This window comes from Diceros bicornis, chromosome 8 (genome assembly GCF_020826845.1).
Source record: "Diceros bicornis minor isolate mBicDic1 chromosome 8, mDicBic1.mat.cur, whole genome shotgun sequence".
Lineage (NCBI taxonomy): Eukaryota > Metazoa > Chordata > Mammalia > Perissodactyla > Rhinocerotidae > Diceros > Diceros bicornis.
Window position 1 is genome coordinate 70,798,398 of NC_080747.1, and position 26,055 is coordinate 70,824,452.

Sequence of the window (26,055 nt, forward strand, 5' to 3'; positions counted from 1 at the left end):
GAATTAAAAAAAAAAAAAACCTCTGTCTCGGAAGCGTCTATATATATGCCTGTCTACAGGACTTTTTCCTATTTGAATCAACTGAAGGTACGCATATTTCCCTCAGTTCCTTAAAGCTGCACTGTCAATGTAGTATTCCCAGCCACATGTGGTGAATTTTAAGTTAATTTAATTAGATACAATTTAAAATTCAGTTCCTCATTCCCATTTGCCATATTTTAAGTGCTCAGTATGCTCTGAGTCTAACCAACAGCTTGATTGCCCTTGTGTACTACAACAGTTTCAGGTCTGGAAATAGAGAAAATCATCATTTCAACTGAAGTGTTGGAATTTGGTTCAAGGTATTCCTATCTGGTGAAGGCTGTTTTTTTCTTTTCCATATGGAGTCTCTTAATTGTCCTGTGATATGATTGAATTTTCCAGCAGAAAACCATCTTATTAGTTTTAACTGAACATTCAGATGCATGAAAGACTTTATTTTTTCCCACAAGGAAAGTCATCCCCTTCAACAAAAATAAGATTTCTAAACAACTTGAGATGGTTGGAAGCTAACACTATGTCATGAGTTTTAATGGTGTTTGACACTTGTTAACCACTGATGCACAGGTTAGAAGAAACTGCATCCTGAGTTCATCTCACCTGCACGAGCTCCTTAACACACCTGAAATAATCAAATTTTTCTTTATTGGTTTAGTGTGTTCTGAGTAGAAATAGAAACAAATTATTTTCATTTAAAAGTATTCTTTCTTTGTTTTTTTCCTTATTGGTAGATGGTGTATTTCCCTTTTTTTTCCAGCCCTAGTGGTCTAGTGGTTAAGATGGCCCCACTTCATTTCCCGGTCAGGGAACCACACCACTTGTCTGTCAGTTCTCATACTGTGGCGTCTGCATGTTGCTGTGATGCTGAAAGCTATGCCACCGGTATTTCAAACCAGCAGGGTCACCCATGGTGGACAGGTTTCAGCAGAGCTTCGGCTCCAAGACAGACTAGGAAGAAGGACCTGGCCACCCACTTCCAAAAAAATTGGCCTATGAAACAGCAGCAGAGCGTTGTCTGATATAGCGCCAGAAGATGAGAGGATGGCGCAAAAAGACCGGGCAGAGTTCTGCTCTGCTGTACACAGGGTGGCTAGGAGTCGCAATCAAATCTACAGCAGAGGGGCCGGCCCTGTGGCTTAGCGGTTAAGTACGTGCGCTCCGCTGCTGGCGTGTTTGGATCCCTGGCGCCCACTGATGCACCGCTTGTCAGGCCATGCTGTGGCAGCATCCCATATAAAGTAGAGGAAGATGGGCACGGTTGTTAGCCCAGGGCCAGTCTTCCTCAACAAAAAGAGGAGGATTGGCATGGATGTTAGCTCAGGGCTGATCTTCCTCACAAAAAAAAAAAAAAATCCACAGCACAAACAACAAACATTTCTTTTTACATGTTACATAAACACATGCTTTTTTTTTTTTACCTCCATTGAAAGTTATTTGTGGAAAGGATACCTGAGGGAATGCTTTGTATAAAATATCATTTTCATGTTTTAAGGTTTTTTCACTTAGTTCTAATGTAGTCTGTGGAACAAAAATGAAATATTCTTGTTGAATAATTTAAATTAAGATTAGAATGATTATGTAACCTGAAAATGTGGTAAAAGTATTCAAAGTTGGTGGGGTTTTTTTTTTTTTGGAAGAAAGAAAAATTAGCCTGGGAATTTTTTTAAATAAGAGAACACTTTTAAGAATTTAGTATCTCTTAGTACTGCTTAAGTATTACTTAAGCACTTTTTCTATAAAAGTGTAATTTTTAAAATAAACATTTAAACTATTAAAGGATGATTAATTATTTTAGGTCTTAGTGTAGTCAAATATCTCTTCTAGAAAATATAATGTAATTCAGTTTTTGAAGTGAAAAGAAATACTTTGGTACAGGAATTTTTCTTATTGTAAGGTTTTGAATTATAGATTCATTTCCTCCTGTCTTTCATGTTCTTGAATTGTGTTAAGATGTAATTTCATGGAATTACTTGAACATAATATTGATTACATTTGTTCTTGATATAATCTGTTTTAATTTTATTCTGATGCTAGTTTCTATACTTAGTTTAAGGAATGAGCTTCAGGCAGTGATTCGGACATAACATATGTAACATATCTCAGTTTTCTAAGTACTGTGTGAAAATTTACCAAAGCTAAAATGTATCCTTTTAGCTGTACTTCATGAAAGCTGGAATAGGTGTTTTGTTAAAAAAAATTTTTTAACCTGATAATTAAAAAAAATAATAATAATAAATAAAAATATATATATATGACCAATACAATAGAAATTTTAGTTCAGAAATGTTCAATTATCAAATCTAAACTAGATAAAACTGTATTGTAGATATATAACATTCAGTTGAGTTCAATCAGAACCTTGAAATTCTAACACTGCTTTGAGGTATATAGAAATGAAAAGCAAATAGGATATGTGTTATTATATAGTATCTGGCAATACTGTTACTTCAGTTATAATTCAAGTCAACATACCCTCCAATGTTCTTAGTTATATCATATAATTCTTAGTTACAATGAAAAATCTAGACTATATTATTCTCCATTATTAAAATTTAGTAAGAATTTCCTTCAATTTTTTTTTTCTTTTCTTTATTGAGGTAACATTGCTTTATAACATTATGTAAATTTCAGGTGTACATCATTATATTTCGATTTCTGTGTAGACTACATCATGTTCACCACCCAAAGACTAATTACCATCTGTAGCCATACACATGTGCCTAATCACCCCTCTTGTCCTCCTACCGCTCCCCTTCCCCTCTAGTAACCACCAATCTAATCTCTATCTATGTGTTTGTTGTTGTTGCTTTTATCTTCTACTTATGAGTGAAATCATACGGTATTTACCTTCTTCTGTCTGACTTATTTTACTTAGCATAATACCCTCAAGGTCCATCCATGTTGTCACAAATGGCAAGATTTCATCTTTTTTCATGGCTGAGTCATATTCCATTGTGTCTATACACCACATCTTCTTTATCCATTCATCCCTTGATGGGCACTTAGGTTGTTTCTAAGTCTTGGCTGTTGTGAATAATGCTACAGTGAACATAGGGGTGCAAATATCTTTACACGTTCATGTTTTCGTGTTCTTTGGATAAATACCCAAAAGTAGAATAGCTGGATCATATGGTAGTTCTATTCTTAATTTTTTGAGGAATCTCTGTACTGTTTTCCATAGAGGCTGCACCAGTTTACATTCCTACCAGCAGTGTATGAGGGTTCCATTTTCTCCACATCCTCTCCAACACTTGTTATTTCTTGTCTTGTTAATTAAAGCCATTCTGATGGGTATGAGGTGATATCTCATTGAAGTTTTGATTTGCATTTCCCTAATAATTAGTGATGTTGCACATCTGCTCATGTGCCTGTTGGCCATCTGTATATCTTCTTTGGAAAAATATATGTTCAGATCCTTTGCCCATTTGGGTTTTTTTGGTGAGAAAGATTAGCCCTGAGCTAACATCTGTTGCCCATTCTCCTCTTTTTGCTGAGGAAGATTGGCCCTGGGCTAACATCCATGCCCATCTTCCTCTACTTTATATGTGGGATGCCTGCCGCAGCATGACTCGATAAGTGGTACATAGGTCTGACCTGAGATCTGAACCTGTGAACCCCGGGCCGCCAAAGTGGAGTGTGTGAACTTAACCACTACACCACCAGGCCAACCTCCTTTGCCCATTTTTTAATTGGGTTGTTTTTTTGTTGTTGAGTTGTATGAATTCTTTATATATTTTGAATGCTAATCCCTTATCAGATATATGATTTGCAAATATTTTCTCCCAATTGTTAGATTCTCTTTTTGTTTTGTTAATGGTTTTCTTTGCTGTGCAGAAGCTTTTTAGTTATATGTAGTCCCATTTATTTATTTTTTCTTTTATTTCCCTTGCCTGGTGGGACATAGTATTCAAAAAGATACTGCTAAGACTGATGTCGAGGAGTGTACTGCTTATGTTTTCTTCTAGATGTTTTATGGTTTCAGGTCTTACATTCAAATCTTGAATCCATTTTGAATTAATTTTTGTATGTGGTGTAAAATAATGGTCTACTTTCATTCTTTTGCATGTGACTGTTCAGTTTTCCCAACATTATTTATTGAAGAAGAGACTTTCCTTTCTCCATTGTATGTTCTTGGCTCCCTTGTCGAAAATTAGCTGTCCATAGATGTGTGGGTTTATTTCTGGGCTCTCGATTCTGTTCCATTGATCTGTGTGTCTGTTTTTGTGCCAGTACCATGCTGTTTTGATTACTATAGCTTTGTAGTATATTTTGAAATCAGGGAGTGTGATACCTCCAGATTTGTTCTTTTTTCTCAGGATGCCTTTGGCTACTCGGGGTCTTTTGTTGTTCTATATAAATTTTAGGATTCTTGGTTTTGTTTCTGTGAAAAGTGTCACTGGGACTTTGATAGAGGTTGCATTCAATCTATAGATTGCTTTAGGAAGTATGGACATTTTAATTATGTTAATTCTTCCAATTCAAGAGCATGGAATATCTTTCCATTTCTTTGTATCTTCTTTGATTTCTTTCAACAATATTTTATAGTTTTCAATGTACAGGTATTTCACCTCTTTGGTTAAATTTGTTAGTATGTATTTTATTCTTTATCCTGCAGTTTGTAAATAAAAGAATATTTTAATGTGGCCACATGATATATCATACTCACTGTGTAACTGACCAAACTGAACTATGTTTTTTAAATAAGATTTCATCTGAATCTTTCTCAGTGTTTATGTTAGTACATCAAGACTTCTTCTAACTTCAAAGGAGTTTTAAGTCTGTATTGAGATACTAAGATTTAATTGAAAAATGGATAGTGCTATTCTTCTGCCTAAAGGGATACTAAACAATTACTTTTTGTGAGCTAAGCTAGTTAAGTTTTTCTAGTAGCAGTAATGATGAATCTGGACTGATCTAAACACATTCTGATGCCCAGCTCCTTTTTAATTGTTCTTTATTCAGTAAATATACATTGAATTCCCGTTCTTTGCCAGGCACTCTACTAGGTGCTGATGATACACAGAGAGGACACATTTCCAAGACAGCAGATGGATGGAATAGTCGGTGGCCACGTAGCTTAATCATCTGAGTTCATGCCAAGTAAATTGATCGATTGACAGGACATAATGACACAGAACAGCTGTAAAGATCAAGTTAAATAACATGTAAAACTGCCGTGTAAAACTTGACAAACATGTAGATACCTGTCTGAATATGTGTGAATTGTCCTTAGATGCAGCAGTGCACGGTGTTAACCTCTCCTGTTTGATTTAGAAACAGGATAGCACGGCATTTAGAGCGGAGAATCTGGAGCCAGGCTGCCTGGGGTTTGACTTCTGACTTTATGATTTACTAGCTCTATGACCTTGTTCAAGTTTCTTAACCTTGCTGTACTTTAGTTTCCTCATCTGCAAAGTAAGAATAGTAACCAGGCCTCTTTTAAGGGATTGTTATAAGGACTAAATGAGTCAATACGTGTAACGCACTTAGAGCAGTGCCTAATGCATACTAAGTATTTAATAAATATTAGCTGTTATTATTTTTCGTATACTTATATTTGATTTATAACAAGTTTCTTTTAAATGCTGGGTAAAGATAATATATGAACTTAAATATGGTTTCTTGTTTCAAGGTTTATGGCCCTTCTTTGTTCCTTGGGCTACAAGTTTCTTCTACTCATTTGTTTGGCTTGTAGATATATTAACATGTGCTGGATTTTCACATACTTAGCGGAACCTGTAAAAATAAATGTTGTCCTCTTCAAACTACTCATTTTTAGAACACTATTATCTCCTGTTTTGGAGTTACTTTTAGAGCATGTTGTTTTGAATATCCTTTTGAGTGACACATCTCTTAGAGAGCAGGTTTGATTCAATTAAATAATAATTCATGTTTTAGAAAGTTGAGTGGTTAAGGAGTATAATTTGAATTAAAATGAAAAATGATTATAAAGTAAAAGGAGTGATTTTTTTTTCTTTATTTTGTGAGGAAGATTAACCCTGAGCTAACATCCGATGCCAATCCTCCTCTTTTTGCTGAGGAAGATTGGCCCTGGGCTAACATCCTGCCCACCTTCCTCTACTTTATATGGGACGCCACCACAGCATGGCTTCACAAGTGGTGCCTCGGTGCATGCCTGGATCCGAACCTGTGAACCCCGGGCCGCTGCACAGAGCGCATGCACTTAACCGCTACGCCACCCGGCTGGCCCAAAAAAAAAGTGATTTTTAAAATAAGGCTCTAAATATAGTTAGAAAAGAGAGTCTCAGAAATGTTTCTGGTAACATTATGCTTGAGGACAAGGGTATATATCCCCCCGAAGTGTCTATTTTGAAAGTCAACACTCTCAGATATATAAATTCTAGTATATGTAAATGTACACATTCAGAGTCTCACAAACAGAGTTATTACTTAATATTTGTGAATCTTTTGCTGCTATGCTCCTGGGAGTAAGTGTTGTGTAGCATAACCTAAAATTCTTTAGAAAGTATCTGTGGGCACATTTCTCAACTGATATTGTGCACACTTTTAGAACCTTTAATATGCTAATAGCTTATGAATCTCCAAGATGATATCATGTATATCATTTTTCATTTGTTTGACAATTTAACTGCAGAATTCATAGTATATCGCTTAGCATCTCTCATAATAGTAGCACCAATTTGGGAAATGCTGCTTGAGATATTCTTGGTGCTTGCCTTATCCAAGACCACTGCAATGAATTATGTGTTCTGCTTCTTCCAGTTTGAAATTGCATTGGGTTGCTAGTACAAGAGACCTAAGCATAACAATGACTTGAAGGTAAGGATTTATTTTTCTTCAACATATCATTAAGTCCACGCATAATACTCCAGAGCTGGTATGGCAGTTTCAAGACATGACAGTGAAGCCAGACATCTTTTATTTTTCTTCTTCACCTCCTTAGTGTGTGGCTTTTAGCCTCAAGATGGCCTCATGGTCACAAAATGGCTGCGAGCATTCTATTCAAATATTGTCCTTCTAGGCAGATAGAATATAGAAGAAATGGGGAAAATGGCAAAAAGGGTATGCCTTCCAGCTGAGTCAGATCCTTTTAAATAATTTTCTGGAAAGGCTTAGGCAATGACTTCTATTTATGTTGGTCACTCCTATTTGCAAGGGAAGCTGGGAATTGGAGTTTTTTGCTGGGCACTGGCTGTTCCAAAACTAATTGAAGAGAGTGGATTTGGCGGATCCAATTATTGTTCTCTCCAGAGTTTCTAACATCTGATCTCCATTTATTTCTAGTTTAGTGGAATTTGGTTGTAGTATGTGTAGATAAATTATAGACCATATGCTAGGTTTTTGAGGAGATGGTGGGTGGGGGCTTGGTTTTATTGACTTACCACTTGATATCTAACACATAAATAATGCTAATTAATAGCCTAGAGGCTATTTAAGAAACAGGATTACTCTCTGTGCAGGCTGGTTCACGACCATTAAGATTATTTGATACTTTTATACTTTGCGTTGTTTAATACTTAATTCCTTGTAATGATATGTCTCATTCATACAATTTAAAAATTCTGTATTTGACCCACCATTGAAATATTAAATTATTGTTAATCTTTAAGAAGACAAAATTAATGTATTTATATCCATTCTTAAGTGTTTAGCTTTTGTGAAAACTAAATCTAGGCAATGTCATGGTTTGTTCACATTCAGACATAAATTAGGAAGCATAGTGTGGTAGAAAGAGCACAGATTTTGAGTTTAGATAGTCCTTGGTTTGCGATTTAGCTCTTTTAGTAATTAGAGTCATTTTGGATAAGTAATTTAATCTCTTTGTGTCTGATCTGTAACATGGAAATAATGATAACTACTTCATAGGGTTTTGTAAGCTTTATTCCTGTGTCGTTATACATATGAAATGGTTGAGCACAGCCCACTGATTCAGTTTACAAGAATTCTTTACTTTTCACTTCCCTCTTCAGCTGTATGTGCTGGGGAAATAGCAACCTAAGAAATAAGATTAATAATACTGAGACAAAAGCATGGCTTATCTCTTTCTCACCCAGATTTCAGCTTCTCGCGTGTACATTGTTTTGATTAGGTGCCTGACTGTGCTTTGGTTTTCAGATTGTTTTATATGTAAGATCTTTTTAGATGTGGTAGCTACATATAGGCCACTGTAAGTCTAAAACGGTTGACATTTTAAAGGAAAGAAAATGGGTTAATGTGTCATGTCTCCTTCAATATGTGAAAAATACAGAGATTGGTAGAAAAAAATACAAGATTGTTTGACTGTAGTTAAAATAGCAACAATTAGAAATGTTTTACAAGTAATATACATTTATTTTCGTTTTGAATGTCTTTTGTTTCTTGTCTAAACTAATTATACAGCTGTAAAGTATTTGACTGCTCTGTGTTTAGAATTGTTTTCTGTATTTTGAGAAATACTGAAAAATAAAAGGAGAATGGTTCCTACCAAAAAACTTAAAATCTAGGTTAAAAAAAAAACACGGGGAAGTATGAAACCATTAGATATTACAAAACAATGAATAAGTGCAATAAAAGTTTTAAGGAAGAAAGCATGGCTTGGTTTAATCAGAGGGTTTACCTGAGGGGTAGAGCTTGCGCTGCCTTGAAGACATTATTAGATGTCTGGGAACGAGCATGGTGTATGACAGAACAAGGATATGAGTGAGTGAATTCAGGAGAGAGGACGTTTTTAAAAAGAAGTGCTGAAGATGGCATGTGAAAGTGAGAAAGGTAGGGGGACAGAAGGAAGCAGAGTAAACGAACTAGGAAAGGGTGATGTTAAAGTGCATTAGGAGCGTCTGTGAAGGAGTACATGACCAGTAGTGCCAGATGCCACAAGGAACCAAAGAAAGATGACTAAAAAAAATAGGAAAAGAACCGTGTGATCAGCTGAATATTATTACCTTCGAAAGAACCATTTTACTATACTGATGAGGAAGGGAAGAAGAAGGAAATTGAAATGGAGGATGATATTTGGTAGCAAATAGATGAGATTTGGATGATCTAGGAGATTTCATAGATCAGAAAAAAATTTCTTTATAAGATTGAAGATGGTAAAAGACCAGATTCTATGAGATTAAGAGACTTAAAATGCCAGAAAGAGTGAAAAAGAATAATCTCCTTTTATGAAGCTCTGTTGGGATGGGAAGGAATGAGCCCCAGGTAGAGTTGTTGGCTTCAGTCATGAGGAGAGCAGCTCTTGTCTGTGAGATTGAAGGGAAGGCTACAGAGATAGAGTTGGGCCTTTGGGTGAATAGAAATGAAAATAAGCTTCTCTAAGAGAATTTACACTTAATCCTGTCAAAGAGGCAAGATTGTCTGCTTTTAAGTATGGTTTGGGCAGTGGTGAAGAATTGGAAGTTTAAGGAGAGAGGTAAAGGTTAGAAATCATCACTGTTGGGAATGTAAGGGGAGATTGATAAAAGATTTATATGCCTTATCAGTTTGAAGTTGAATAAATTGAACAGTGATTGCCTAAATCCATATCTGCAGAAAATGAAGAGTAAAGTGTAGAGATTATTGCACTCGGTGATGGTCAAGTACAATATGAGGCCTAGAGTGATGAGGAAACCTCCTGAGGCTGGGAGGGCTGGGTGAAATGGAAAGTGATTTTACTCAGCACTTTCAGAATTTGCTCAATAAGCCAACTGTTGATTGAATCAAAGATATTTATTATTTGCTGCTGTCTGCCACTTTGTTACAATAAACTGTCAAAGGATCTTGAATCTAGGCAAAGTGTGTGTGATGTTTGTTCAATTGAAAATGCTGTGTGGATTAGTTACTGCTTGGTTCACTTAATCTGGGATTGAGGATTGTATTTAAAATGAGCCATCTAGACTGTAAATTCAGGAAAAGTTTTTAAATGAAAATTTCATCCTGTTATTTAATATTCTGCTATGGTAGTTAGGCATTTTATTTACCACTAGTGTGACTTAAGTGTCAGCCTTTATACTTATTTATTATTATAATATTTATCACTAGGATTCAAAATTTAAAATTAATTGGAAATGTTTCCTGCAAATTGCTTTGGCTACAAAAGCATTTTTCATCCTCTTAGAAGTTAGCATTATACTTGGCAGATATCAATTCCTAAAAAGTTTTGAAATGAACCTCATCTTTCCATTTTTAATTCAGATAAATGTTTTATCTCTTTAACAAGTGTGATGTAAGAAGTACAATTCAAAAATACATTTAGTATTTTACCAACTCAAGACTTGATTTATTTATTTATTTATTTTTATTTATTTTTTTTCTTTATTGATGTTTTAATGGTTTCTAACATTGTGAAATTTGGGGTTGTACATTTTTGTTTGTCCATCACCATATATATGACTCCCTTCACTCCTTGTTCCCACCCCCCCACCCCCACTGCCCCTGGTAACCACAGTCCAGTTTTCTCTGTCCATGTGTTGGTTTATATTCCACATATGAGTGAGATCATACAGTGTTTGTCTTTCTCTTTCTGGCTTATTTCATTTAACATAATACGCTCCAGGCCCATCCATGTTGTTGCAAATGGGACGATTTTGTCTTTTTTTATGGCTGAGTAGTATTCCATTGTATATATATACCACATTTTCTTAATCCAGTCGTCAGTCGAGGGACACTTAGGTTGCTTCCACTTCTTGGCTATGGTGAATAATGCTGCAATGAACATAGGGGTGCATAAGCCTCTTTGGATTGTTGATTTCAGGTGCGTTGGATAGATTCCCAGTAGTGGGATGGCTGGATCATAGGGCATCTCTATTTTTAATTCTTTGAGGAATCTCCATACCGTTTTCCATAGAGGCTGCACCAATTTGCATTCCCACCAGCTGTGTATGAGGGTTCCTCTTTCTCCACATCCTCTCCAACATTTGTTGTTTTTTGTCTTGGTGATTATAGCCATTCTAACGGGCGTGAGGTGGTATCTTAGTGTTGTTTTGATTTGCATTTCCCTGATGATTAGTGATGTTGAGCATCTTTTCGTGTGCCTATTGGCCATCTGTATATCTTCTTTGGAGAAGTGTCTGTTCATTTCCTCTGCCCTTTTTTTTTGTGTGTGTGAGGAGATCAGCCCTGAGCTAACATCCGCCAATCCTCCTCTTTTTTTTTTTTTGCTGAGGAAGGCGGCCCTGGGCTAACATCTGTGCCTATCTTCCTCCACTTTATATGGGACGCCGCCACAGCATGGCTTACCAAGCAGTGCGTCTGTGCGCGCCCGGGATCCGAACCAGCGAACCCCGGGCCGCCGCAGCGGAGCGCGCGCACTTAACCGCTTGCGCCACCGGGCCGGCCCCTCCTCTGCCCATTTTTTGATCGGGTTGTTTGTTTTTTTTGTTGTTCAGTTGTGTGAGTTCTTTATATATTATGGAGATCAACCCCTTGTCAGATGTATGTTTTGCAAATATTCTCTCCCAGCTGGTTGGTTGTCTGTTCATTTTGATTCTGGTTTCATTTGTCTTATAAAAGCTCTTTAATCTGATAAAATCCCACTTGTTTATTTTTTCTTTAGTTTCCCTAGTCTGGGTAGGCATGTCATCCGAAAAGATTCCTTTAAAACCAATGTCAAATAGCGTGTTGCCTATATTTTCTTCTATGAGTTTTATAGTTTCAGGTCTCACCTTCAGGTCTTTGATCCATTTTGAGTTAATTTTTGTGAATGGCGATAGCACATGGTCCACTTTCATTCTTTTGCATGTGGCTGTCCAGTTTTCCCAACACCATTTATTGAAGAGACTTTCCTTTCTCCATTGCATGTTCTTAGCACCTTTGTTGAAAATTAGCTGTCCGTATATGTGTGGTTTTATTTCTGGGCTTTCAATTCTGTTCCATTGATCTGTGTGTCTGTTTTTGTACCAGTACCATGCTGTTTTGATTACTATTGCTTTGTAGTATGTTTTGAAGTCAGGGATTGTGATGCCTCCTGCTTTGTTCTTTTTCTTTAGGATTTCTTTGATTTATTTTTTAATTCCCACAACAGCATATTACAAAGCTTCTTGACTGTCTACCAATACTTGGTTGATTGCCTAAAGTCACTTAGTTGATTGTTAAGCAACAGCAAAATTCAGCGTCGTCTTCTAAAAACAGTGTCTTAGCTGGCCAAATCATCTAAAGGATTAATTGTCATTGCCATGATTAATAAAGTGTACATAATGGTGGCTGGTGCATTTCCCTTTTCTGCTGCTTTTTATATTACCAAATATTTCTAAGCAAAAAAAATCTAGTGAAAATAATGTTACTCTAGCTTCTAAATTACTCCTCGTTCACTTAGCATGCCATTAGATGTATTTGACTTCTTAATCATGTGAAAAAGACTTAAGAATTTCTTATTCTGTCTGAAGAGAAATGGTTTCAACGGTGTATGCTATAAATAGCAAAATTCATGTTTATGATTCCTTTATAACTATTATTCAATCTTTTTTTTTTTTTTTGCTGAGAAAGATTCGCCCTGAGCTACCATCTGTGCCAGTCTTCCTCTATTTTGTGTGTGGGTTGCTGCCATAGCATGGCCACTGACGAGTGGTCTAGGTCCACGCCCAGGAACCCAACCCGGGCCGCTGAAGCAGAGCATGCCGAACTTAGCCACTACGCCACAGGGCCGGCCCCCTATTATTTAATCTGTTAAAAATTATTTAAATCTTCTTTTACAACCCTAATGAGGGACATTATAAAGATTTTCAAATCCCAGCTATATTCTAACAATTAGCTTTTTAGACTGAACAGTATTTTAAAAACTATGATGTAGCAGTTGGTAAATATGTATCTGTGCCATCATAATCTGTAAATTAAGCCAATTAATTTACACAGACCACACAGATATATATTTACGATGTCTTTCAAACCCCCTAAATGAACACTGAAAATGGTTACAGTGACAAGTAACTATTTGTGTATTTACTGTGTGCTAGGCACTATTTTAAGAATTTGACACACAGGGTATTCTTTATCTTTACAACAATCCTGTGTGATAGATGCTATTATTCTTACTGTACAGATGAGAAGACTGAGGCTGAGAGAGGCTTAATGAGTTGCCATAGGTCACACAGCTAGTGGAGCAGGGATTTTGAATCCATGTCTCTCTGACTCCAGAGTCAGTTATTAACTATAACTTCTCATGTGAAGAGTATCTTTTAAAATGATCCGTACCAGGGAGGGGCAAAAAATTACCTTAATTTACATAGGAAATATGAAAGAGAACTCCACAGTCTATGTTAAAATCTAAATTTATGAAGTTGTTCATGAGCTCTTAAACAATTGTTCTTGCAATGGTGGTATATGTTTCTGTCAGCTTTTTTTCCCCCAAGGTCTCCCTCAGCTAACTTGTGGTCTTCATAGTATCAGGTTTCTATAAACTGTTGAGTAAAGTAAAGATAGCGAAGTGTCCTTTTGAAAATCTTAAAAAAATGTTTAAATGCTCATCACAGCATTATTTGTAATGGTATAAAATTAGAAACAACATATAGCTTACAGAGGAGGAATGGTTTAAAGTATTCTAAATCCTTACAATGGAGTTTTGTGATCATCAAAAATTAGGTTGATAAGACGTTTTTTGTTTTGGGGTTTTTTTTTGATTTGGCCTAAGCTAACATCTGTTGCCAATCATCCTCTTTTTGCTTGAGGAAGATTCGCCCTGAGCTAACATCGGTGCCAGTCTTCCTCTATTTTGTATGTGGGTTGCCACCACATTATTGCTGCTGATGAGAGGTGTAGGTCCGTGCCCAGGAACCAAACCTGGGCCGCCGAAGCGGAGTGTGCCAAACTTAACCACTAGGCCACGGGGCTGGCCCCAAGAAGTTTTTTAACATGGAAATACAGCATTAAATAGAAAAGATAAAATTTAGTGAATAAAGCATGATTATAACCATAGTTCTTGTTTTTTATGAACACTTACCTTTTAACAAAGGCCAGAAAAAACAAAAATGCTCCAAATGGTGATATAAAGGGAAAACCAACCTGTTTTAGGAGTACAAAGATTAGATTGTGAAGAATTCATGACATATAGAATCTGTTCTGCTGAGCTGACAAGCAGAGTATGATGTTTTGTCTGAAGATTCTTTTTTAAATGGAAGAGGCTTACTGATTGCAATGCATCAAATTATCTTAGCCAATGCTTTAGACAAACTAGAAGATGTACCTGAGGCTGGGTTACTGTTTTACAAGGATGCTTAGATAATAATAATGATAATACACACTTATGATATGTAGTATTTAATGTAAAAATTTAATTCCTCAAAACATCGTTATGGTAGATACTACTACTTTCTCCATTTTTACAGATAAGGAAACTGAAGAAGAGTTAGATTAATTTGCCCAAATAATATAGATAGTGGGAGAGCCAGCATTTTGAATCTAGGCTGTCTAGTCCCAAAACCTATGTACTTAATCACTACACACTAGATTTTTAATAGTGAAAATCATTTATAACTTTTAGTTCAGGGTCAGAAGTAATGGTCTTATTAAGGTGTAATTGTTAATAGTTCATGACCAGCTCTCCATTCCATTCTTAGGGCATTTAAAAATTGTCCTTTGGTTTGTTTGACAGCTGTTATTTACAGAGCCCCCAACTGTTGGTGACTGCTAACAAAGTTTCTTTTCTTCTGTGAATCAACTCTTTCAGTCGGCTTGGATGCTTTGTATGTGGTGGTATAAAAAGTGTCTGATAGGAGAACTACAAAAGTTTCTAAATTTTAGTTTATCATACAGTTTTAAAATTCGTTCACAGTATAATTGGTTGACATTTGCTTTTATTTGGAGAAGTGGAATTTGTATCCTAGAGTTTTTTGAGATGTAAAATTAAAATCACTATTAACCCTTTCCAGTTAAAGATGTCTTCATGTCCTTTTTTTGCACTTGAGTTGTATACTATTCTCATGCAAATAGTTTAGATGATCATGCAGTTCTTTTATTAAGTAAATGGTTTTGTTGCCCTATGAAGGGGATGAGTTGTGCAGACTTTAATTGTTATAGTAGACAAAATTTGATTGTTATTTTTAAGTATCTTATTTTTTAGAATGGGTAAAACATTATATTGTACAAAGATTGAAAAGTAAGTCATCTTTCTATTCTATCTCCATGTCCCCTCCCTGGGGTGGTCTTCTGTATCCTTCACTTTCCATGATGTTACTAAAGCCAGAAGGAAACATTAATGAATGATGTGCCAAACTGATGTTTAGTCTTCCTTAATGTGAAACTTTACATGTATGTACCCTCTTTGTACGTTAAAAAGTTCTTTGCTTTTGAAAAAAATTTATACAAATAAAGTCTTCCTATTTTATATATTAAATAATACATCTTCATTTTTCTGGTTTTCTTTTTTTTCCCCCTCAAATTACCTCATTAATCAAACATTTCTCACACTTTTGACCTGTTAGTCTCCACTCTTTGTGTGTGTGTGTGTGTGTGTGTGAGGAAGATCAGCCCTGAGCTAACATCCATGCCAGTCCTCCTCTTTTTGCTGAGGAAGACGGGCTCTGAGCTAACATCTACTGCCAATCCTCCTCCTTTTTTTTTTTCCCCCAAAGCCCGGGTAGATAGTTGTATGTCATAGTTGCACATGCTTCTAGTTGCTGTGTGTGGGACCCGGCCTCAGCACAGCCGGAGAAGCGGTGCGCCACTGTGCGCCAGGGATCCGAACCGGGGCCGCCAGTAGCGGAGCGCGCACACTTAGCCGCTAAACTCCGGGGCCGGCCCAGATTTTTAACTGCTAATCAGAGAGTGGAGGGGCCGGCCCGTGGCTTAGCAATTAAGTGCGCGCGCTCCGCTACTGGCGGCCCCGGTTCGGATCCCTGGCGCACAGTGGCGCACCGCTTCTCCGGCCGTGCTGAGGCCGGGTCCCACATACAGCAACTAGAAGCATGTGCAACTATGACATACAACTATCTACCCGGGCTTTGGGGGGAAAAAAAAAAGGAGGAGGATTGGCAGTAGATGTTAGCTCAGAGCCCGTCTTCCTCAGCAAAAAGAGGAGGACTGGCATGGATGTTAGCTCAGGGCTGATCTTCCTCACACACACACACACAAAAAATCTGTTAGCAGTAAAAAGCAAACTTGGATGTCTTACCACTAATTATACTGTTTTGTTTAAGTTGAAAATTTTCTTTTAACTGAGGTTGACAAATATTGGGTACGGCTGAAGTTGGATCATTTTACAGCTGGAAGGGGAACTTAATCTATTTCAGTTCTCTTATTTTATAGAGCACTGAGGTGCAGAGAAACCCCAATATGTAAATATTTGGTGTATAGAAATTTAGTGTACAGCATTTTTTTTTTAAAAAAACATGCTTGTTCTTCTGGTTTTCTTTTCTTGGTTGAAACATGAATACTGAAGACTACATATGGAGTTACTCTTATTGTGTACCTAAAGTTCAGATTTTTTTTTTTCTTGCTTAAATAGGGTGCACTGGGAGGAAAAGTGTGCCAGAGCATAATTTTCTAGTAACATTATTTCAGCTCTTTCTAATTATGCTCCCTTTTGTGTACACAGAAAAGGCAAAAGGTAGGGTAGATTATGGTTTCCAAATGTGAGCTATATTTGAATTACCTATTAATTTGTTAGAAATAAACATTTTGGGATATTTCTTAGACTCCCAGGAAGCTATAGTTTAAAAATGTGCTCCAGATACAACTTCCCTAAAATTGGTAGAAAAGAAGTATTCTTTTCAATATATCTTTTTAGGAATCCTATTTCCCCTTAAAAAAAATAGATATTTGGGTTATGCTTTTATATGTTTTTTTCCTAAGTTTAAAAATAGCGGTTTATTTGTTGGGATATTATTATACATACCCTTGATCAGGTGTGACTAGCTTAAATACCTGTAGGAGCAAGAAGAGCCAGAGGTGGGGAAATGGGGGCGGGGGGTGGTGAGGGAACGATAGTGAATGATGGACACCGTAGTGAACTAAAGGGCTCAGACTCGAGCTCAAGTGGACCTCTTCTACCTTCCTTGAGTGCTGCCACATCTTTTCCCCAAGGTTTTTGTATGAAATCTCCAATATATGAAATCTTCCAATTTATAAATATGGTCATGAATTTACACTTTTGTAAAATATGATGTGGCCCATCGCCGTGTAGTACAAACACAGCATGTCTGCAGGCCAAATAAAGCCCATGGGCCACCAGTATGCAAACTATGCCCTAGATTGCCTTATCTACCTTACACTTGCCTGAACTTGCCATATTTTGTTTTGACATTTATTAAGGGATAATAATGATAGTAATGCTTCCAGCTGTCTTCTTTGATTAATATTTCACCTTAGCATATTTCTTAAATAAACATTGGATTTTTGTATAGGAAGAAAGAAAAGAATAAAAGACCATTTCCGAAAGTATATAGAAGACAATGTCTGGTGTGTAAATGTGTCAGAGATTTGGTGTCTGTGATTTTTCTTAGAAAAATTTTATTCTCAACCCCTTTCCTTCTTGAGGTCTGCCATTCTTCCTTTTTCCTGTCTCAACATTCAGTATCTCCTTGCTTCTCCCATAAATGTTCTTTTCATGTGCAAGAATTATAAAAGAAAAATCCTTCTTATAGAAACTCTATAGCATGAAAATCACTTTGTGACTTACTTAGCTGCACAAACTTCTAGACATTCTTCCCCATAGCATTAAAATTCCTTAGTCTTAATACTATTTCTTTCAAATGTGCTTTTTAAACAGAAGAATGACTGCCTTTAAGGCAGTTAGTGAAAAGGCCCACACAGAAACAATCTAGAGGGGCAGCCTCATAACCACGTAAGATCTGACCCCAATTCATCAGGGGTGATTGAACTGAGATGCCATTTACAGTGGTTCAGTACAGAAAAATAAACATGATAAGCTAGTGAAACTTCTGCTTCTAGCCAAGATGGAGTAACAGGGACAAAATTTACCCTCCTGCCCACAACAGCTTAAATATGGACAAAATATGGGACACAACAGTTTTCAAGACACTGGACATCAGGCAGTGAAAGATGGTGATATCCCTCAGAGAAGGAAACAAGATAAACTTGAATGATTGCCCAGCTTACTATGTTGAGAGGGAGTTTCTAGGCTGTGGGGCAAGGTGTGGGAAACCAGGTGGAGAATGGTGGACTTCCTGAATTCAGGAGATGTTGCTTCAAGTCTAGGGAGACTCAGGCAGCTAGAGTTAACAGGACAGAGTATTAGAGAGGTGAGAACTGCACAGAGAACCCCAGAGATCTACAGAGGATCCCCTTTGAGTATTCAGCTGAGTATATGAGGAAACTTCCTCTGCTGGGAAAGAACCACACAGAAGGATTAGAGGGAACAGTACTTGTGTATGCAGGACCAGAAATAGTACCTGTTCCCCAAACCAGACTGGAAAACCTCAATATTCATGAGGCACAAGGTAGAGTACACAGAAGAATTTAAAGCCCCAGTAGTGAAGAATAATTACCCTAGTCTGGGTTGCCCTGACCAACCTAATAAATCTTAGAAGTTAGACCCCAAAGGATCAAACTTCCAAGTTTTCAAATACTTTAACTTCATTCCCTAGCAAAACTCAAGAAAATATACTGAGCAGCCAATAAGATAAAATTTGTGATATATGGCATCCAATCAAAAGTTTCCAGGCATGCAGCAAAGTGGGAAAATGTGACCTATGATGAGAAGATAAAAATCAATCAGACTGACTCAGAGCTAACACAGAGGTTAGAATTAGCAGATAAATAGTTTTAAATAGTTTTTATAACTATTGTGCATATGTTCGAAAGTTAAATAGGAACACATTGCACTTCTAAAGATGAAAACTATAATGTATGAGATGAAAGTTATACTCAGTGGGATTAATGGCAGATTAAACATTAAAGAAGAAAATATTAGTAAACTTGAAGACATAACAATATAAATTATTCAAAATGAAACTCAGAGAAAATGCTTTTAAAAATGAGTAGTGCATCAGTGGATTTTGGGATAACTTTGCATGGCCTAATATATAAGAAATTTGAGTCCCTAAAGGAGAGGGGAAAGAAGGCATAATGGAAAAAATATTTGAATAAATAATGGCTGAAACTTTTCCAAGTCTGATGAAAACTATAAACCCACAGATTCAGAATCTCAATGAACTCCAAGCATAAGAAACATGAATAAAATTACACTGAGGCACATCATATTCAAAATGTTCAAAACCTGTGGTAAAGAAAAAAATCTTAAAGGCAACTAAAGAGAAGACATATTCTGTACAGAGGAACAGAGATAAAGATGACACTATATTTCTTATTAGAAACGATGTAAACAAGACGACAGTGCAGCAACATCTTAAAGTACTGAACCTGTCAACTTAGAATTCTCTACCCAATGAAAATATCTTTCAAAAATGAGGTGAAATAAAGACTTCTTCAGAGATACAATAGCTGAAAGAATTCATCACCAGCAGACCTGTACTACAAGAAATGTGGAAGTCCTTCAAGCAGAAGGGAAATGATACCAAATGGATCTACACAATGAAATGAAGAACACTGGAAATGCTAAAAAAAAAAGTAGATTTAATAGGTCCATTTTACAAGAATCCCAAAATGCAGTAATGAAATAATAATGGCTAACATTTTGACCACTTAGTTTAGGCAAAGAATTTTACCTATCTCATTTCATTTAATCCATCTAACAATCTTATAATTAAGTACCATTGTTGTTTTTCTATTACAAATGAGGAGAGTAAGCTATAGGATATTACAAATGAGGAGAGTAAGCTATAGGAATTTGAAATAACTAGTCCAAGATTACACAGCTATTAAATGAATGACCTGGGACTTAAACTCATTCCACCTGACTCTAAAACTTGGATACTTGACCCTTTTTTTCCACTGCCATCAGGGAAGTAGGAAATAATATAGAACAGTTGGTAGGTCAAAGAGGATCAAGTAAAGAGTCAAGGAAGAAGGAATGAAAAGTTGGCAGATGGCTTGGTAGATGTCATCAGTTCCTCATACATGTATCACAGATTAGTTAGTCAAGGCTATGACCATCCACTCAAGTGGGGCACTTTTAACTCTAATATTGTTTTAAATTCAAAATGTACACAGACGTGGGAGCCAGTGAATTCACTTCTCTATTTCTAGCTTAATATATTTCAGAATATGCCCTCTGGAGTTATGGAAGGGGGAAAAACAGATCTTCCCCTGTCCCAGGGAGGCAATGAACCCTTTCTCTAGGGAGCCAGCCCTTGCACCTCAGTCAGGTCTCTTACCTCACTCAGGTCTCTCACCAGTTGGTTGGACTGCAGACCTAAGTTATTTAACAATTTTCCTTTTTAGTAACAGTTGTAACATTTTATGACTTGACTTACAAGATCAGCTAACTGGAAGAAAAAGTTTAAGTTTGGGTAATCTGACTTATACTACTAATAATAGGAATGGGTTAAAAAACATGTATGGCTAAAGATTGGTACTTTTTAATGTGCTTATATTTTCTTATGTGCAATAATTTTTTTTTAAGATAGTGGACTTCAAACAAAAAACACTGCAGTATGGGAGTTATAACCCATATGAAAATAAAATGCATGGCAATAGCACAAAGGTTGGGAGGGGAGAAATGGAAGTATACAATTGTAGGTTCTTACATGAAGTGGTATGATATCACGTGAAGGTAGACTGATAAGTTAAAGATGAGTACCATAAATCCTATAGCAATGACTAAAATAACAAAACAAAGAATTATAGCTAACAGCCAACAAAGGAGATAAATGGAATCATAAAAACTGTTAATCCAAAGGCAGAAAAAGAAAAAATGGGGGAAAAATTAAGGTGGTACAAATGAAAAAAATAGCAAAATGATAAACCCAATTATGTCAATAATTACATTTAATGTAAATGGCTTAAGCGCCCCAATTAAATGGTAGAGCTTGTCAGATTGGATTAAAAAAATCAAGATCCAACTATATGCAATCTTGATTAAAAGTAAAAGGATGGAAAAGATATACCATGTTAACACTAAAAGAAAACTGGCTATATTAGTATCAGACAAAGTATCTCAGGACAAAGATGTGACTAGGGTGAAAAAATATCATTTCATAATGACAGTAGAGTTACATCAAAATGTAACAATTATAAACATACTAATAACAGCTTCACAATACACAAGCAAAAGCAGAACTGTGAGGAGAAATTTTCAAATCCACAAATGTAGTCAGAGATTTTAATATCTCTTTCTCAATAGTTAATAGAATAAGTAGAAAATCAATAAGATATGTAAGATTTTAACAACACAATCAATTCACTTGATCTGACATTTATAGAACACTCCACCCAACAACAGAAGAATGCACATTCTTTTCTAGTGCACATCGAATGTTTACCAACATAGTTCATGAACATTCTGGACTGTAAAACATTTAATACATTTACATCTATTCAAGTCATACAAAGCATCTCTGGGAAATCCTCAAATATTTGAAAACTAAATAACACATTCCTAATTCACACATGGCTCAGAGAGGAAATGAGAAAGTATATTGTTTGGGATACAAATGAAAAGAATATATCAGGATGTGTGGGATGCAAGACTTATGGGAAAATTTATGGCACTAAATACTGATAGTAGAAAAGAAAAAATGTTTCAAACCAATGACCTCAGTTTTCACCTGGAAAAAGAGCAAAGCAAGTAGTAGAAAAGTAAGTAGAAGAATAGGAAGAATAGAGATCAGAGGAGAAATCAAATAGAAAAAAAAGGGAGAGAGAGAAAATCACTGAAACCTAAAGGTGGTTCTTTGAGAAGAGCAATTAAATGTATAAATCTCTGGGCAGACTGGTCAGGAACAAGAAGACACTAATTACCCGTATCAGGAATGACAGAGGTGACATCCCTACAGATTCTGCACTTATTAAAAGAATAATTGAATATTATCAGTCATTTTATGCCAATGAATTTGACAACTTAGATGAAATGGACAATGCTTTGAATAATCTTCTGAAATACTGGCACTCTTCAACCTTAGATATTACTAGTTAAAGAGATGTAATGAAATGAAAAATCTTTTGACCATATTTCTTTTATTTTCTTGCTTTTCTGGAGAAATTAATCGAAAATAAAAAATCCTCAAGAGTATTGTCTTCAGATAACCCTATTTTACTTTTACGTGATCAATTTTTAGAATGCTTGGAGAAGTGCTTGTAAGGATTCTTTTCATTGCAAAAGATAAAATATCTTATTTTAAAATATTGAACATAAATCTGGAAGTAGGAGGTTCAAAGATTTGTTCGGTGGCTCATGCATTTCATAAGGGTCCTAGCTTGCTCTTGCTTACTTTTTTCTTCCTACCCCTCGTCTGAATATTATCCTGAATCTTTAAGGCTTATCCTCTAGCAGTTGCAAGAAATAAGGCTGCCACAGTTCTGAGATTGCCTATAGATAGCCCACTGGCTAGTGTTCAGGGGTCCCCAAGACCAACGCAGCTTTTGTGACTTGTTAGGAGGACTGACAGGTCTCAGCACAATAGGTCTATTATAACAAAAGGGTGCAAAGCAAAATCGACGAAGGGAAAAAGGCAATGGGGTGAAGCCTGGAGGAAACCAGGCACAAATTTCCAAGAGTCCCTTCTCAGTGGAGTCACATAGGATGTGCTAAATTCCTTCAGCAACAAGTTGTTACAACATATGTGAAATGTTTTCTACTGAGGAAGCTCATTGGGGGCTCCTCATGTACCTTCTGCCTAGCACGTACCAAAATTCCAGACTCCCAGAAAGAAAGCATGTGTTCAGCATAAACTGCGTTGTGTACACAGACAATTTAGACATAGTGATTCACTTTTGAGTTCTGGGAATGGTGGGGACCCCTCCAAATCTAAGTTTCCAGACTCCAGCCAAAGGCTAACTTTGCCAGCAGGCCTATGTTAACTCTTCTGCATAACTAGACAAAGGATAAAGGCATTTCCTCTCATGTATCTTTTTTTTTTTTTTTTTGTGAGGAAGATCAGCCCCGAGCTAACGTCCATGCCAATCTTCCTCTTTTTGCTGAGGAAGACTGGCCCTGAGCTAACATCCGTGCCCGATCTTCCTCCGCTTTATGTGAGAGGCCGCCACAGCATGGCCTGACAAGCGGTGTGTCACTGCGCGTCTGGGATCTGAAGCCCGGGCTGCCAGCAGCGGAGCGCACGCACTTAACTGCTACGCTACAGGGCCGGCCCCCTCCTCACATGTATCTTTTTATTAGGAAGGAAAATCTTTCCTGGTTTGCCTCTCACTAGATTCTATCTTAGTACCATTAGCTAGGTTGGGTGGTTGCCTATATTCTAACTGCAGTGAGGCTGGGAAGTTAAATATCTGGCAGCCTCTGTAGAAGACGACAGATTCTGCCAAGGAAGAAGAGCACTGGAAGTGGGGGGAAGAATGTCTGTTACGAAGTTGCGTATCTTTCTGACTCATAACTGTCAATCCTAGTATTTTTTTTGTGTGTTATGTGAGGAAGATCAGCCCTGAGCTAACATCTGCCAATCTTTCTCTTTTTTTTTGCTGAGGAAGACTGGCCCTGGGCTAACATCCGTGCCCATCTTCCTCCACTTTATATGGGACGCCCCCACAGCATGGCTTGCCAAGCAGTGCGTCCGTGTGCGCGGGGGATCCAAACTGGCGAACCCCGGGCTGCCACAGCAGAGCGTGCGCGCTTAACCACTTGCGCCACCGGGCCGGCCCGTAAAGGAAGTGCTCTTTATTATAATATTGAAATTTTATTTTCACATAAGAATTTTTGTCTACACTATTATATGGTTGATTTCCCAAATTGATGAGATATGTTCTTCAAACAAGATCACCTTGTTTACTATAAGAACGTTCATCATTCTTTAGTGTAGTTATTATTTCTTGGTTTGACTTGTAAGAATTTCCTTTACTTTTGATAGAATACTTTTGCCATGGTCAATTAAACGTCAACTCAAGTCAAAAACGAGTTGGAATTATCAGATAAATATAATCACTCTCAGCTTTTACAGTGAAACAAAAGCCATCAGAATTCATTTCCTGAGATGAAAGTTGTGCTGTGTTGGCCATGAGTTAAAACAGAACAGTCCTGTGTAAAACGTACTTATCCAGAAATCTCAGTATTAAAAGAATGCTACCAATTCCAGTAAGGTATTGTTGATTTTGGAAATACTTCTAACCTTAGACTGCCAAGATGTAGATTTAGGTTAAGAAAGCTGAAATGCCCTTTGTAAAACAGCAGGCTTAAAAATTATGCTTGGCTTTTGAATTAAGAAAAAACCTGATAGGAATATGATTGCACTGATTACCTAACGTGCAATTACTAATGGAAGTAAGAGAGTGTCATCCAGGTTCCAATTACTTACTAGCAAGTTTGAATCTGCTACTGAGCTATGTGGTTAGTACCAACATATATTTTAGTGCACAATTTGTTTTTAGCTGTTTTTTCAAGATCCTAGGAATTAATGGATCTGTTCATTGTAGGTTTTAAGACTGACTCTCTCAGGATCTACTGATTGGAACTAGGTACTTATGTTTTGTTAGCCTAAGTGAAATTTTAGAAGAAGGCATATGCTATTGAATTGATCTTGTTTTCCTTAACTGAATATTTTTAAGTTATGACTGACTCTAATAGTGCAGATGCAGAACTTACATATTATGCTAATTACATACTATGCTAATAATATCTGGCAAGTCATTTTCAAGTCATTAAGTTGAACCATTTTTATGGTTCAACTTAAAAATATTGTCAATTTCGTATACTTCAACCTAATAGTTGGGTATATTTCTACAATACAGGTACAGAGTGTTCTTAATTATTCAGTAGGATATTTGTTAGTTAACTCTGTTTTGTTTCTCATTTTTTTTGCCTGCTGTCTGTCAACCTTGAGAGTTATTACTTGTAATAAGCAGGAAGCAACTTGTCAGAAAATGATGTATTAACTTGCGTTCATTATAGCATTTTACAGACAATATAGTGTTAGACTTGGAAAACATGTTAGAGGTCAGCTAAGGCCACCACACTCACCTAACTATAGGAAGACCTCTCTGCTTGACTACTTTAGGGCACTGCCTCAGTAGTTTTTCTGTATTGTTACAAAGTCTCTATATTGAACCGAAAACTGCCTAATTTTAACTCATTCATCTCAATTCTGCATTTTGTTAGGAATACCATAAAAGACTACTCCTTCTAGACGGCAAAGATAGGCATACGCTATACTCCTACTCTCATCTCCAAAAGAAACAGTCTCAACTAGTTCCAACCAAGTTTTAGGATTTAAGGAATTTTAAGGGTTATTCCAGTTGTGATCTGATTTACAAGGTCTAGGCTGCTGTCAGTGTGAATTCCCCATGTCTGATGCAGCACCTTATAAATAATGAGCACTGAATAAGTATTGGTTATATAAATGAGAGACAGAAAGAGGGTAAATGAGGTTTAAGTTTATTCAGGCATTCAATCAATATTTATTGAGAATCTGCTGTGTGCCAGGCACTGCCCTAAACATTTGAGGATACACCAGTTAATAAAAGAGACAAACTCTCTGTCCTCGTGAGTTTTACATTTTGATGTAAGAGACATTCAATTAAGATTAAATCTAAATTACATTGTCAGGTATTGTAAATGCTGTGAAGTATTATATAATTCATTAAGAGTATGAGAGAAAAGGAGTAAGTGATGCTCTTATTTTAGATTGTCTGGTCAAGGAAAGCCTTTCTGCTAGGTAATAATTGATCAAGAGCTGAATAGAGTGAGGAGGCTTAGCCATGTCGATATTTGAGGCAGGAGTGTTGTGGAAAATGCAAGGGCTTGAGTACTGTGGCTGGAGTTGAATGTGTCGGAACTGAAGGGGAGAGTGAGTAGCTGAGTTGAAGAGGTAGCCTGAGGAAAAATTACGTAGGAAGCTGGTAGCCTGAGTCGGGATTCGAAATTTTATTCTAAGCAGGCTGGGAAACCATGAAGCAGAAGAGTGACGTGATTAGATCTCCATTTAAAAAGGATCACTGTAGCTACTATATTGGGAATAGACTACAAGGGGGCAAAAGAGGAAGCAAGCAAACGGACCCATTATAACCCTATTGTCACAGTTTTCTAGACATTCACTGTCCAACATGGTAGCCACAAGTCAC

General features: G+C 36.7%; 1 protein-coding gene across 12 annotated transcripts in view; it reads left to right on the top strand.

The window, feature by feature from the left end:
• Window positions 1-26,055, top strand: part of PTPN13 (protein tyrosine phosphatase non-receptor type 13) — a 206,755-nt gene that overhangs the window by 4,697 nt on the left and 176,003 nt on the right. Inside the window, exon 1 of one of the 12 annotated variants that reach the window (XM_058547448.1) lies at window positions 6,774-6,840. The exons of the other annotated variants lie outside the window; for them this stretch is intronic. The gene's annotated coding sequence lies outside the window, so the exon portion shown is untranslated. Of the gene's footprint in view, window positions 1-6,773; window positions 6,841-26,055 lie in introns of those variants that run through there. 12 annotated transcript variants of the gene reach the window in all.